The sequence below is a fragment of the Otolemur garnettii genome, unplaced genomic scaffold (assembly GCF_000181295.1).
Source record: "Otolemur garnettii isolate 467f Iridium unplaced genomic scaffold, OtoGar3 scaffold00060, whole genome shotgun sequence".
Classification (NCBI taxonomy): Eukaryota; Metazoa; Chordata; class Mammalia; order Primates; family Galagidae; genus Otolemur; species Otolemur garnettii.
In genome coordinates, this window is record NW_003852455.1 from 10,974,830 (window position 1) to 10,986,695 (window position 11,866).

At 39.1% G+C, this 11,866-nt stretch overlaps 1 protein-coding gene and 1 pseudogene across 10 annotated transcripts in view; both read left to right on the forward strand.

Moving 5' to 3' along the window:
* The window catches only part of IGF2BP2 (insulin like growth factor 2 mRNA binding protein 2), a 237,356-nt gene that overhangs the window by 190,635 nt on the left and 34,855 nt on the right, over window positions 1-11,866 (forward strand). The gene's annotated exons all lie outside the window — the stretch shown is intronic.
* LOC105887258 overlaps window positions 1-11,866 on the forward strand; it is a 17,174-nt pseudogene that overhangs the window by 2,749 nt on the left and 2,559 nt on the right.

The window sequence follows — 11,866 nt, forward strand, 5'->3', positions numbered from 1 at the left end:
CCTGGGCCCACCAAAAACAATGATGGCTGCAACCAATAAATAGCCGGGCATTGTGACAGGCACCTATGGTCCCAGCTACTCAGGAGGCTGAGGCAGGAAACTTGCTTGAGCCCAGGAGTTGGAGGTTGCTGTGAGCTGTGATAGAGTGCCATAGCACTCTACCCAGGGGGACAGCTTGAGGCTCCTATCTCAAATAAAATAAAATAAAATGCTTTTTGTCCCTTTACTCTGTTAATGTGATGTATTACATTAATTGATTTTTGTATGTTGGACCATCCTTGCATTCCAGGAATAAGTCCCATTTGGTCATGATGTATGACTATTTTAATTTACTGTTTGATTTTATTTGCCAGCATTTTATTGAGGATTTTTATGTCAATCTTCATCGGGGATATTGGTCTATAGATGTCTTTTTTTGTTGTTCTTTCTCTGGCTTTGAAATCAGAAAAAAGCTAAAAATCATAAAATGAGCTTGGAAATGTTCCCTTTAGCCCTTCAATTTTTTGGAAGGGGTTCAGAAGAATTGTGATAAATTTTTTTTTAAATGATTGATAGTATTCTCCAGTAAAGCCATCTAGTCCTGGGCTTTTGTAATCTTTTTTATTTCTGTGACATTGGTTATAGCATTCTGGTTTTTGATTTCTGATTTGAGTTGTTTCTGTGTTCTTTTTGTTTTTTTTCTCTCCTTAATCTAGATAAGAATTTGTCTCTTGGGGCTCAACGCTTATAGCTCAGCAGCTAGGGCACCAGCCACATTCACTGGAACTGCTGGATTCCAATCCAGCCTGGGCCTGCCAAACAATAATGACAACTACAACAAAAAAGTGGCCAGGCAGTGTAGCAGGCCCTATAGTCCCAACTACTTGGGAGGCTGAGGCAATAGAATCGCTTAAGCCCAAGAGTTTGAGGTTGTTGTAAGCTGTGATGCCATTGCACTCTACCCAGGGCGACATAGTGAGACTCTGTCTCAAAACAAAAAAATAGAATTTGTCCCTTGGGTTAAGCTTTTAAAAAAAACAACTCTTAGTTTTGTTGATTGTATTGGTCTCTAATATAATCTTTGTTATTTATTTCCTTAACTGGGTTTGGGTGTATTTTCTTCTTTTTCTAGTTTTTTTAACATGTACAGGTAGATTGTTCAGTTGAGATCTTTTATCATCTTCAGCATACATATTTACACCCCTAAACTTTTGTTTTCTTTCTTTCTTTTTTTTTAATTGTTGCACTTTAGCCGGGGCCAGGTTTGAACCCGCCACCCTTAGTATATGGGGGTGGCGCTCTACTCACTGAGCCACAGGTGCCACTCCTAAACTTTTCTTATAAGGCCAAGCTCAGTGGCTTGCTCAAGGCATTTTCTCATTTCCCTTTTGACTTCTTTGACTGAATTGGTTGTTTAAGAGTGTGTAGTTCAGTTGTAAATTGTAACTATTGTATATTGTAGATTTCCAGTTTTTCTTGTGCTATTAATTTCAAATTTCATTCCTTTGTGATCAGAAATGATACTAGGTATGATTTTAGTCTTCTGGAATTTGTTTAGACTTGTTTTTTATAATTTTTTATCCTGGAGAATGTTCCATGTACCCTTGCTAATGTATATTCTAGTGAGATTGGGTGAAGCATAGTATGTATATTCTTATATTCTATACTATTATTCCAAATCCTCTATATCCTTTTTGTTCTTCTTTCTGGTAGTTCAATCCAATATTGTAATTAGAATATTGAAGTTTTCTACTATTACTGTGTTGCTGTGTGTTTCTCCCTTCAGTCATGTCAATGTTGGCTTCACATATTTAGGAGCTCTGAGGCTTGGTGCATAAATATTTTTAATTTTTATATCCCCTTGGTGAATTATTCCTCTATCATTATATAATGTCCTATTTGTCTCTTGTAATAGTCTTTTATTTCAAATCTATTTGTCTGATAGTAGTACACATATAGCTATTCTTGTCTGTGGCTACCATTTGCATGGAATATCCTTTTTCACCCCTTTACTTTCACCTTATTTGTGTCTTTAGTTCTAAAGTTAGTCTCTTGTAGACAGCATATGGTTAGAAACTGTTTTTTTATCCATTAAACCAATTTATGTATGTTTTTTTGATTGGAGAATTTTATTCATTGATATTTAAAGTAATTCCTAAAGGGAAAAACTTAACTTTTGCCATTTTGTTCATTGTTTTCTGTATGTCATGTAGCTTTTTTATCTCTTCCTGTGTTACTACTTTTGTTTGTGTTTTATTGATTTTTCTCTTCTCTCTCTTCTCTTCTGTTCTCTTCAGAGAGAGAAAGTGTGTGTGTGAGAGAGACAGAGAGATACAGAGTTTGGCTCTCTCTGCCCAGATAGAGTGCAATGGTGTTATCATAGCTCACTACAACTTCAAATCCGGGGCTCAACCAATCCTGCCTCAGCCTCCTGAGTAGCTGGGACTACAGGCATGCACTACAACACCAGCTAATTTTCTTATTTTAGGTAGAGACAGGGTTTCCTTCTTGGTCAGGCTAGTATTAAACTCCTGAGCTCAAATAGTCCTCTCACTTCAGTTTCCCAGAGTGCTAGGATTACAAGTGTGAGTCACCACATCCGGATATCTTTTTGGTAGTAATATTCTTTGATTTATTTTTGTGTATAGTCTTATCTTTTTTGTGTGTCATTACAATTACATAAAACATCTTAAAGTCATAATTTATTTTAAATTGATAATACGTAACATGAATTACATATAAAAACCCTACTCCTGATTGGGTGTGGTGGCTCACAAGTATAATCCTAGGACTTTTTTTTTTTTTTCTCAGGTTTTAGCTGGGGCTGGGTTTGAACCCGCCACCTCTGGCATATGGGACCAGTGCCCTACTCCTTTGAGCCACAGGCGCCACCCAATCCTAGAACTTTTAAGAGTCTGAGGCAGGAGGATCACTTGAGACCAGTAGTTTGAGACCAGCCCCTGAGCAACATTAGCAGGAACCAGTCTCTACCAAAAAATATAAAAACCAGCTGGGCATGATGGCTCATGCTTGTAGTCCCAGCTACTCAGGAAGCTGAGGCAGGAGGATTGCTTAAGAGCAGGAGTTGAAGTTACAGTGAGCTAGATGATGCCACTGCACTTCAGCCCAGGCAACAGAGTGGCAGCATGTCCAAAAAACAAATTTTCTCCTGGGCAGCACCTGTGGCTCAAAGGAGTAGGGTGCCAGCCCCATATACCAGAGGTGGCAGATTCAAACCCAGCCCCAGCCAAAAACTGCCCAAAAAAACCAAATTTGGTCCTTTATAGCCCTACCCCACAAGATCACAAATTATATCTTTGTATGTTTTGTATTCATTAACATAGATTTATAGATTTGTTTTTCTCATTTAACTTCTATGTAGCAAAATTACTATAATACAGATTATTACATTTATTCATATATTTACCTTTATCAAAGAATGATAAAAACACCCAAAGTTCAAGCTCACTGTAAAAAAAAAAAAATAGCATAGGAAGAAAAATAAAACAGTAAGGTATCATTCAACATGATGTTTCTCACATATCAATACTAACACTGAATGTGAATGGTCTTAATGACCCTTGTAAAAAACATAGACTGGTTGAATGCATGAAAAAACATACCCCAAATACTATATATATCCTATCTCCACGAAACACATCTGACTTTCTAGGACTAGCACAGACTCAAGGTAAAGGGATAGGAAAATAATACCATACCAGTAAAAACCAAAAGTGAGCAGGTATGCAGGTGTAGCCATTCTCATATCAGATAAAACAGACTTTAAATCGATGATGGTTAGAAAAAAAAAAAAGACAAAGATGGTCATTACATATTGGTAAAGGAGCAGTTCAGCATAATAATCCTAAATATATACACACCTAACTGAAAAGCTTTCATAAAGCAAATGCTACTAGAACTAATCAAGGAAATAAGCAGTAGAATTGTAATTGTCGGCTCGGCGCCTATAGCTCAACCGGCTAAGGCGCCAGCCACGTACACCTAAGGTGGCGGGTTTGAATCCCCAGCCCGGACCCGCCAAACAACAATGACGGCTGCAACCAAAAAAAATAGCCGGGCGTTGTGGCGGGCGCCTGTGGTCCCAGCTACTTGGGAGGCGGAGGCAGGAGACTCGCTTGAGCCCAGGAGTTGGAGGTTGCTGTGAGCTGTAATGCCATGGCACTCTACCCAGGGGGACAGCTTGAGGCTCTGTCTCAAAAAAAAAAAAAAAAAAAAAAAAGAATTGTAATTGTCAGGGACTTAACTATACCACTGGACAGATCATCAAAATAAGGAAATCAATAAAGAAACATTGGACTTACATGAGTCTTTAGAACAAATGGACTTAACAGACATTTATAGGCATTCTACCTAAAAGATACGGAATAGGCATTCTTCTCATCAACACATAGGGTGGATTCCAAGACTGATTGTATCTTAGACCACAAAATAACTCTCAACTAATTTGGAAAAATCAAAATTATACCATGAATCCTCTCAGACCACAGTGGAATAACACTTGAAATCAATTCCAAGAGACATGCTCAAATCTATACAAAGTCAAGAAAATTAAACAACCTGTTACTGATCAATCCTTAGGTCATTCATGAAATTCAAATGGAAATCAAAAGAGTCTTGGATTGGCAAGGAGACATAAGTTATCTTTTTTTTTCTTTTTTTTTTGAGACAGAGTCTCTGTCACCCTGGGTAGAGTGCTGTGGCATCACAGCTCTCAGCAACCTCAGATTCTTGGGTTTAAGTGATCTCTTGCCTCACCCTCCCAAGTAGCTGGGACTACAGGCACCTGCCAGAACACCCAGCTATTTTTTTGTTGTAGTTGTCATTGTTTGGCGGGCTGGGTTCGAACCTGCCAGCTCCAGTGTATATGGCTGGTACCCTAGCTGCTGAGCTTCAGGTGCCAAGGTGCATGGAGACATAAGTTTTCAAATTAAGGGATACAATAAACGTAGTCCTAAGGGTAAAGTTCATAAACTTAAATGCCTACATCAGAAGACAGAAAGCAAGTTAACAACCTGACATGACATTTCAAGGAACTAGAGAAAGAAGTAAATGAAACCCATCAGCAGAAGAAAAGAAATAACAAAACTCGGAGCAGAACTAAATAAAATGGAAAACAAACAAAAAGAAACAAAAGGTTTGTTTGTTTGTTTGTTTGTTTGTTTTTTGAGACGGAGCCTCAAGCTATCCCCCTGGGTAGAATGCCATGGCATCACGCTCACAGCAACCTCCAACTCCTGGGCTCAAGCGAGTCTCCTGCCTCAGCCTCCCAAGTAGCTGGGACTACAGGCGCCCGCCACAACGCCCACCTATTTTTTTTTTGGTTGCAGCCATCATTGTTGTTTGGCGGCCAGGGCTGGGGATTCGAACCCGCCACCTTAGGTGTATGTGGCTGGCGCCTTAGCCGCTTGAGCCACAGGCACCGAGCCACAAAAGATTTGTTCTTTAAAATGCTCATCATCTTTAATTATCAGAGAAATGCAAATCAAAACCACTCTGAGATATCACATAACTCCAGTAAGATTAGCCCACATCAGAATGTCCCCAAACTGCAGATGTTGGCATGTATGTGGAGAGAAGGCAATAATTCTACACTGTTGATGGGATTGCAAACTAATACAACCTCTATGGAAAGAAGTATGGAGAATCCTCAAAGAAATTGACCTTCCATTTGATTCTGCAATCCCATTACTAGGTATCTACCCAGGAGAATGAAAATAATTTTACCACAAAGACATTTGCACCAGCTTATTTACTGCAGCCTGAGTCATAATTGCTAAGTCACAGAAGCAGCCCAAATGCCCATCAACCCATGAATGGATTAACAAACTGTGGTATATTTATATCATGGATTACTATTTAGCCATAAAAAAGATAGAGACATCTTTTCTGTTTACCTGGGTAGAGTTGGAACACATTATTCTTAGTAAAGTACCTGAAGAATGGGGAAAAAAGTATGCTGTGTACTCGACACTGTTATGAAACCACTATATAAACAGACACTCATACGAATGATAAAACACGAGTATAGTCTAGCAAGGGGAGTGGGGCGGGGGCAGTTGGTGGGATCTCAGCTAATGTGTACAATTCAAGGGTATCTTTCAAAATAAGTGTAAATTTTAAATGTCTTACCACAAAAAGAAATAAGTGAAGTGACGGCAATATTTATCAGTTTTATTTAAGCATTCTACATTGTATATCATCACATTGTACCCCATAAATGTATAGTTATGATTTTAATTAAAATTAAATTTAAGGGCAACCAGGCTCAAGGAGTAGGGCACCAGCCCCATATACCAATGGTAACAGGTTCAAGCCCAACCCCAGCCAAAACTGAAAATAAATAAATTTAAAAAGATAAACAGGTAGACAAAGTCAATAGACCACTAGCCAGACTAACCAGAAAATAGAAGAGAAAGGACTCAAATAAGCTCAGTCAGAAATGAAAAAGGAGACATTACAACTGATACCACAGAAATACAAAATATCATTCATGAATGCTACAAAAAAACTATGTACAAACTGTGACACATAGGGGAAATGGATAAATTCCTGGAAAAACACAACCACCCAGCCTAAATCTGGAAGAAATTGCAGTCCCAAACAGACGAATAATGAGCAGCAAGATTGAAGCAGTAATAAAAGAAAAGCTACCAACAACAACAAAAAAAGCCCTGGACCAGGCACATTCATAGCCAAATTTTACCAGAAGTACAAAGAACTTTTACCTATCTTATAGAAATTATTCCATAGCATCAAGAAGAAGAGAATCCTCCCTAACTCATTCTGTGAACCCAGTATCACCAGGGTACCAGAGCCAGGATATGACACAGCAACAGAAATAAAATCAGTAGGAAAGAAAGCTACAGTCCAATATCCCTTTTAAACATAAATGTAAAAACCCTCAACCAAATACTAGCAAACTGAATTCAACAGCATATCGAAAAGATAATTCACCTTGATCAAGTGAATGTCATCCCAGGGAAGCAAGGATCATTTAATATACACACATCGATAAATGTGATTTGCCACATAAACAGAAGCAAAATCAAAGACCATATGATCATCTCTGAAGACGTAGACAAGCATTTGATAAAATCAAGCACCCTTCAGTGATTTAAAAAAAAAATTCCTTAACAAAGTAGACATAGAAGGAATATACCTTGAAATTCTAAAAGCTACATATCGCTGGGCACAGTGTCCCACTCCTGTAATGTTATCACTCAAAGAGGCTGAGATGGGAGGATTGTTGAGGCCAGGAGTTTGGGACCAACCTGGGCAAGAGCTGGACACCCCATCACTATAAAAAATAGAAAAATTAATTGGGTGTGATAGCACATGTCTGTTCTCCCAGCTACTTGGGAGGCTGAAGCAGGAGGATTGCTTGAGCCCAAGAGTTGAAGGTTGCAGTGAGCTATATAGCACTGCACGGATGACAGAACCTCTGTCTCTAAATAAATAAGCAAACAAATAACCATATATGACAAACCTACAGCCAACATCACACTGAATGGGGAAAAGTTGAAAGCATTTCCCCTAAGAAGAGAAATAAGACAAGAGTGCCCACTGTCACCACTTCTATTCACCATAGTACTGGAAGTCCTAGACAGAGCAACAAGGCAAGAGAAAGAAATGAAGGTTATCCAAATAGGGAAAGAGGTGATCAAACTATCCCCTGTTCACTGTTATCTAGAAATCCTAAAGATTCCTAAAGTAGATGAGTAAGTCCAGCAAAGTCTCAGGTTACAAAATCAGCAAGTACAAATTTGTAGTATTTCTATATACTAGTAACAGTCAAGCTGAGAGTCAGTACCATTGGCAATAGGAACAAACAACATAAAATACCTGGGGCTATGCTTAACTGAGGAGGTGAAAGATCTGTACAAGGCAAACTACAAAACACTAATGAAAGTAATTATAGATGACACAAACAAGTGGAAAAACATCTCATGCTCACAGACTAGTGGATCAATGTCATTAAAATAGTCATACTGCCCAGAGTGATTTACAGATACAATACAATCCCTACTAAATACCAGTGTCATACTTCACAGATTTAGGAAAAATAATCTTAAGCTTAGAATCAAAAAAGAGCCCAAATAGGTACAACAATCTTAAGCAAAAAGAACAAATCACATCACCTGACTTCAAACTATACTTTAAGGCTGTACTAACCAAAACAGCATGGTACTGGTATTATACATTTATAAGTAGAGATAGCTAGATGGTACAACATAGAGAACCCATTTATTTAGAGATAAAACCATCTACCTTCAACCAGTTAAGTCTTTGAGAAAGCAGACAACAACATACACTAGGGAAAGGAAGCCTTATTCAATAAATGGTGCTCGGAACTGGATAGCCACATACAGAAGAGTGAAACAGAATCCCTATCTCTTGCCATATACAAAAATAATTTACATATGGATAAAAGACTTAAATGTAAAGCATGAAACCATAAAAATTCTAGAAGGAAACATAAGAAAAACTCCTACTAGACATTGGTATTGGCAAAAATTTACAACTAAGACCCCAAAGGCAAATACAGTAATAGCAAAAATAAATAAATGGTACTTAAGTTAAAAGTATTCTGTACAGCACAGGAAGTAATGAGCAAAGTCAATGGACAACTTACAGAATGAGAGAAAATAGTTACAAACTATACATTCAACAAAGGGCTAATATCCAGAATCTACAAAGAACTCACATCATCAATAAAAGGATAAACACGATTAAAAAATGAGCAAAAGAGACTTACTCTGCACTGGAAAGGATCATCTGCAGCAGGATCTGAGCAGCAGCACTGTCACCTCCTGTCCACCAGGTCCACAAACATCTTTCTGTCCTCATTGCACCTAGTCTGGCCAGCCCAGAGCTCCCAGGGTGTCCTCCGCATGGCCCCAAGAAACTTGTACCCCTATAAGGAGCCTGGCATTGTGATGAAACACGTTCCCTCCTCCTCTGAGTGAATTTTCTCAACAAGTGTAGTAGATAATGATGCTTGAATTGAACTAAGGGTTCTGAAGTCAAAGCTCTTGAGATTAATAATGGCAGGAAAATCATTGCTTTTTAAAGTAATGGGAAGAGTTCTCTTATGAACCAGTAAGTAACTAATATGTTTGACACTCAGTACTTCCATATAATAGGGGTAGAATTTTTAAATAAAGATTTGGAGATGTATGGATATTTGCTTACCATGCAGATTTGGGGAACAGCCAGTCAAGAGTGATTCTAAAGCCTGAGGACACCATTTTATAGAGGTTGTGACTATTGCTTGCTTAACTTTTAGTGTCAAGAGTTCACAAAGCTTCCAAAACTTGAGTAACTGGAAGAAAGAGTTCATATATTATGTACATATGAAAGAGCCCCAAAGTGTTCCTTTTGTGATTTGGGGTAACAAGATTGACATAAATGAGTGGCAGTTGTTTATAGAAGACACCCAGGCCTATTGCATAGACAGCAGTGACTATCCTTACTTTGAAACAAGTGCAAAAGATGCCCAAAATTTTGCAATACCCTTTGAGGAGCAGTTCAGAGAGTTCTTACTACTAAAGATAGGTCAGACTGGGCAGCACCTGTGGCTCAAAGAATAGGGCACCAGCCACATATACTGGAGATGGCGGGTTCAAGCTTGGCCCCAGCCAAAAACTGTAACAAAGAAAAATTAATAAATAAAAAAGATAGGTCAGATTGAGACAGACACCATCAATCAATCTTCACTGAAAGTCTAACCTACCTCATCTTGTTGATTATTAAAGAGACTATCAGTGCATTCTGACCAACACACATACATACACAAAATAAACATGGGAGAGGTGTAAGAATTAGTGTTTGCAGCAGTGTTTGTATCATCTACTAATAAAAGTTAACTAATGTATATTGCTGCTTCATTAGTTGGTGGAAGACAGGACACATCCACTCACAGAGGAATCTCTTTACTCAGTAATGGCACCTTACATTTATAATAGTTGTCTAATAACATTAACTTTAATATGTAAATTACAGAACTAATATGAGATGGCTAAGACTTTAATTATAATTAAAACAAAAAACTTGGCTCGGCGCCTGTGGCTCAAGCGGCTAAGGCGCCAGCCACATATACCTAAGGTGGCAGGTTCGAATCCCCAGCCCGGGCCCGCCAAACAACAATGATGGCTGCAACCAAAAAATGGCCAGGCATTGTGGCGGGCGCCTGTAGTCCCAGCTACTTGGGAGGCTGAGGCAGGAGACTCGCTTGAGCCCAGGAGTTGGAGGTTGCTATGAGCTGAAATTCCATGGCACTCTACCCAGGGGGACAGCTTGAGGCTCCTGTGTCAAAAAAAAAAAAAAAAACTTTCCTAAAGCAATAATGTTAGATATTAAAGATTAAAATCTAATGTGGGTGGCGCCTGTGGTTCAAAGGAGTAGGGCGTCGGCCCCATATGCCAGAGGTGGCAGGTTCAAACCCAGCCCCGGCCAAAAACTGTAAAAATAAATAAATAAATAAAATCTAATGTATTTTCAAAAAAATGAAAAGACATAAACAGTTTTTTCAAAAGAAGATAGACAAATGGCCAACAAACATATGAAAATGTTCAACATAACTTATATGGAAAATGCAAGTTAAAACCACAATGAGATAATACTTTACCCCCAAATGGTCATTATAAAATCAAAAATGACAGATGCTGGAGTGTGTGCAGTGAGAAACACTTGTACACTCTTGATGGGACCTCAAATTAGTACAGTGTCTATGGAAAACAGTATGGAGATTCCTCAAAGAAATAAATATAGACTTAGATTCAATCCAGCAATCCCACTACTGGGTATTTACCTAAACGCAAAGAAGTCATTTTATCAAAAAGACACCTACTAGCCAGGCATGGTGGTGGGTTCCAGCTAGTTGGAAGACCGAGGCAGAAGGATTGCTTGAACCCGGGAGTTTGAGGTTGCTGTGAGCTAGGCTGTCAACATAGCCCTCTAGCCTGGAGCAACAGAGTGAGACTCAGTCAAAAAACAAAACAACAATAACAAAAAAACCCACTCAATGTTTATCACAACATAATAGCACAATTCACAATTGCAAAGATACAGAGTTGACCAAAGTCTCTATCAATCACGAGAGGAAAAGAAAATGTGATATATAGGCCAGCCATGATGGCTCAAGCCTATAATCCTAGCACTATGGGAGGCCAAGGCAGGAGGATCACGTGAGCTCAAGGAGTTTGAGACCAGCCTGAGCAAAAGTGTGACCCTATTTCTACTAAAAATAGAAAAAACTAGCCATGTGTCATGGTGGGCACCTGTAGTCCCAGCTCCTCAGGAGGCTGAGGCAAGAGGATCACTTGAGCCCAAAAGTTTGAGGTTGCTGTGAGCTATGATAATGCCACAGCATTCTATCCAGGGAGACAGAGTGAGACTGTCCCTTTAAAAAAAAAATAGTGTGTGTGTGTATGTATATTTATATTTATATGTCTGAGTAGGACCCCAAGGTGTATATGTATACACAGCCATATGGGATCCTACTCAGCCATATAAATGAATGAATAATGTCATTTGCAACAACTTGGACAGAACTGAAGAGCATTATCCTAAGTGAAGTATCTCCAAAATGGAAAAACACCACACATGGGCGGTGCCTGTGGCTCAATGAGTAAGGCACCGGCCCCATATACCAAGGGTGGCCAGTTCAAACCCAGCCCCCACCAAACTGCAACAAAAAGTAGCTGGGCATTGTGGTGGGCACCTGTAGTCCCAGCTACTAGGGAAGCTGAGGCAAGAGAATTGCCTAAGCCCAGGATTTGGAGGTTGCCGTGAGCTGTGTGATGCCACGGCACTCTACTGAGGGCGATAAAGTAAGACTCTGTCTCTACAAAAAAAAAAAAAGAAA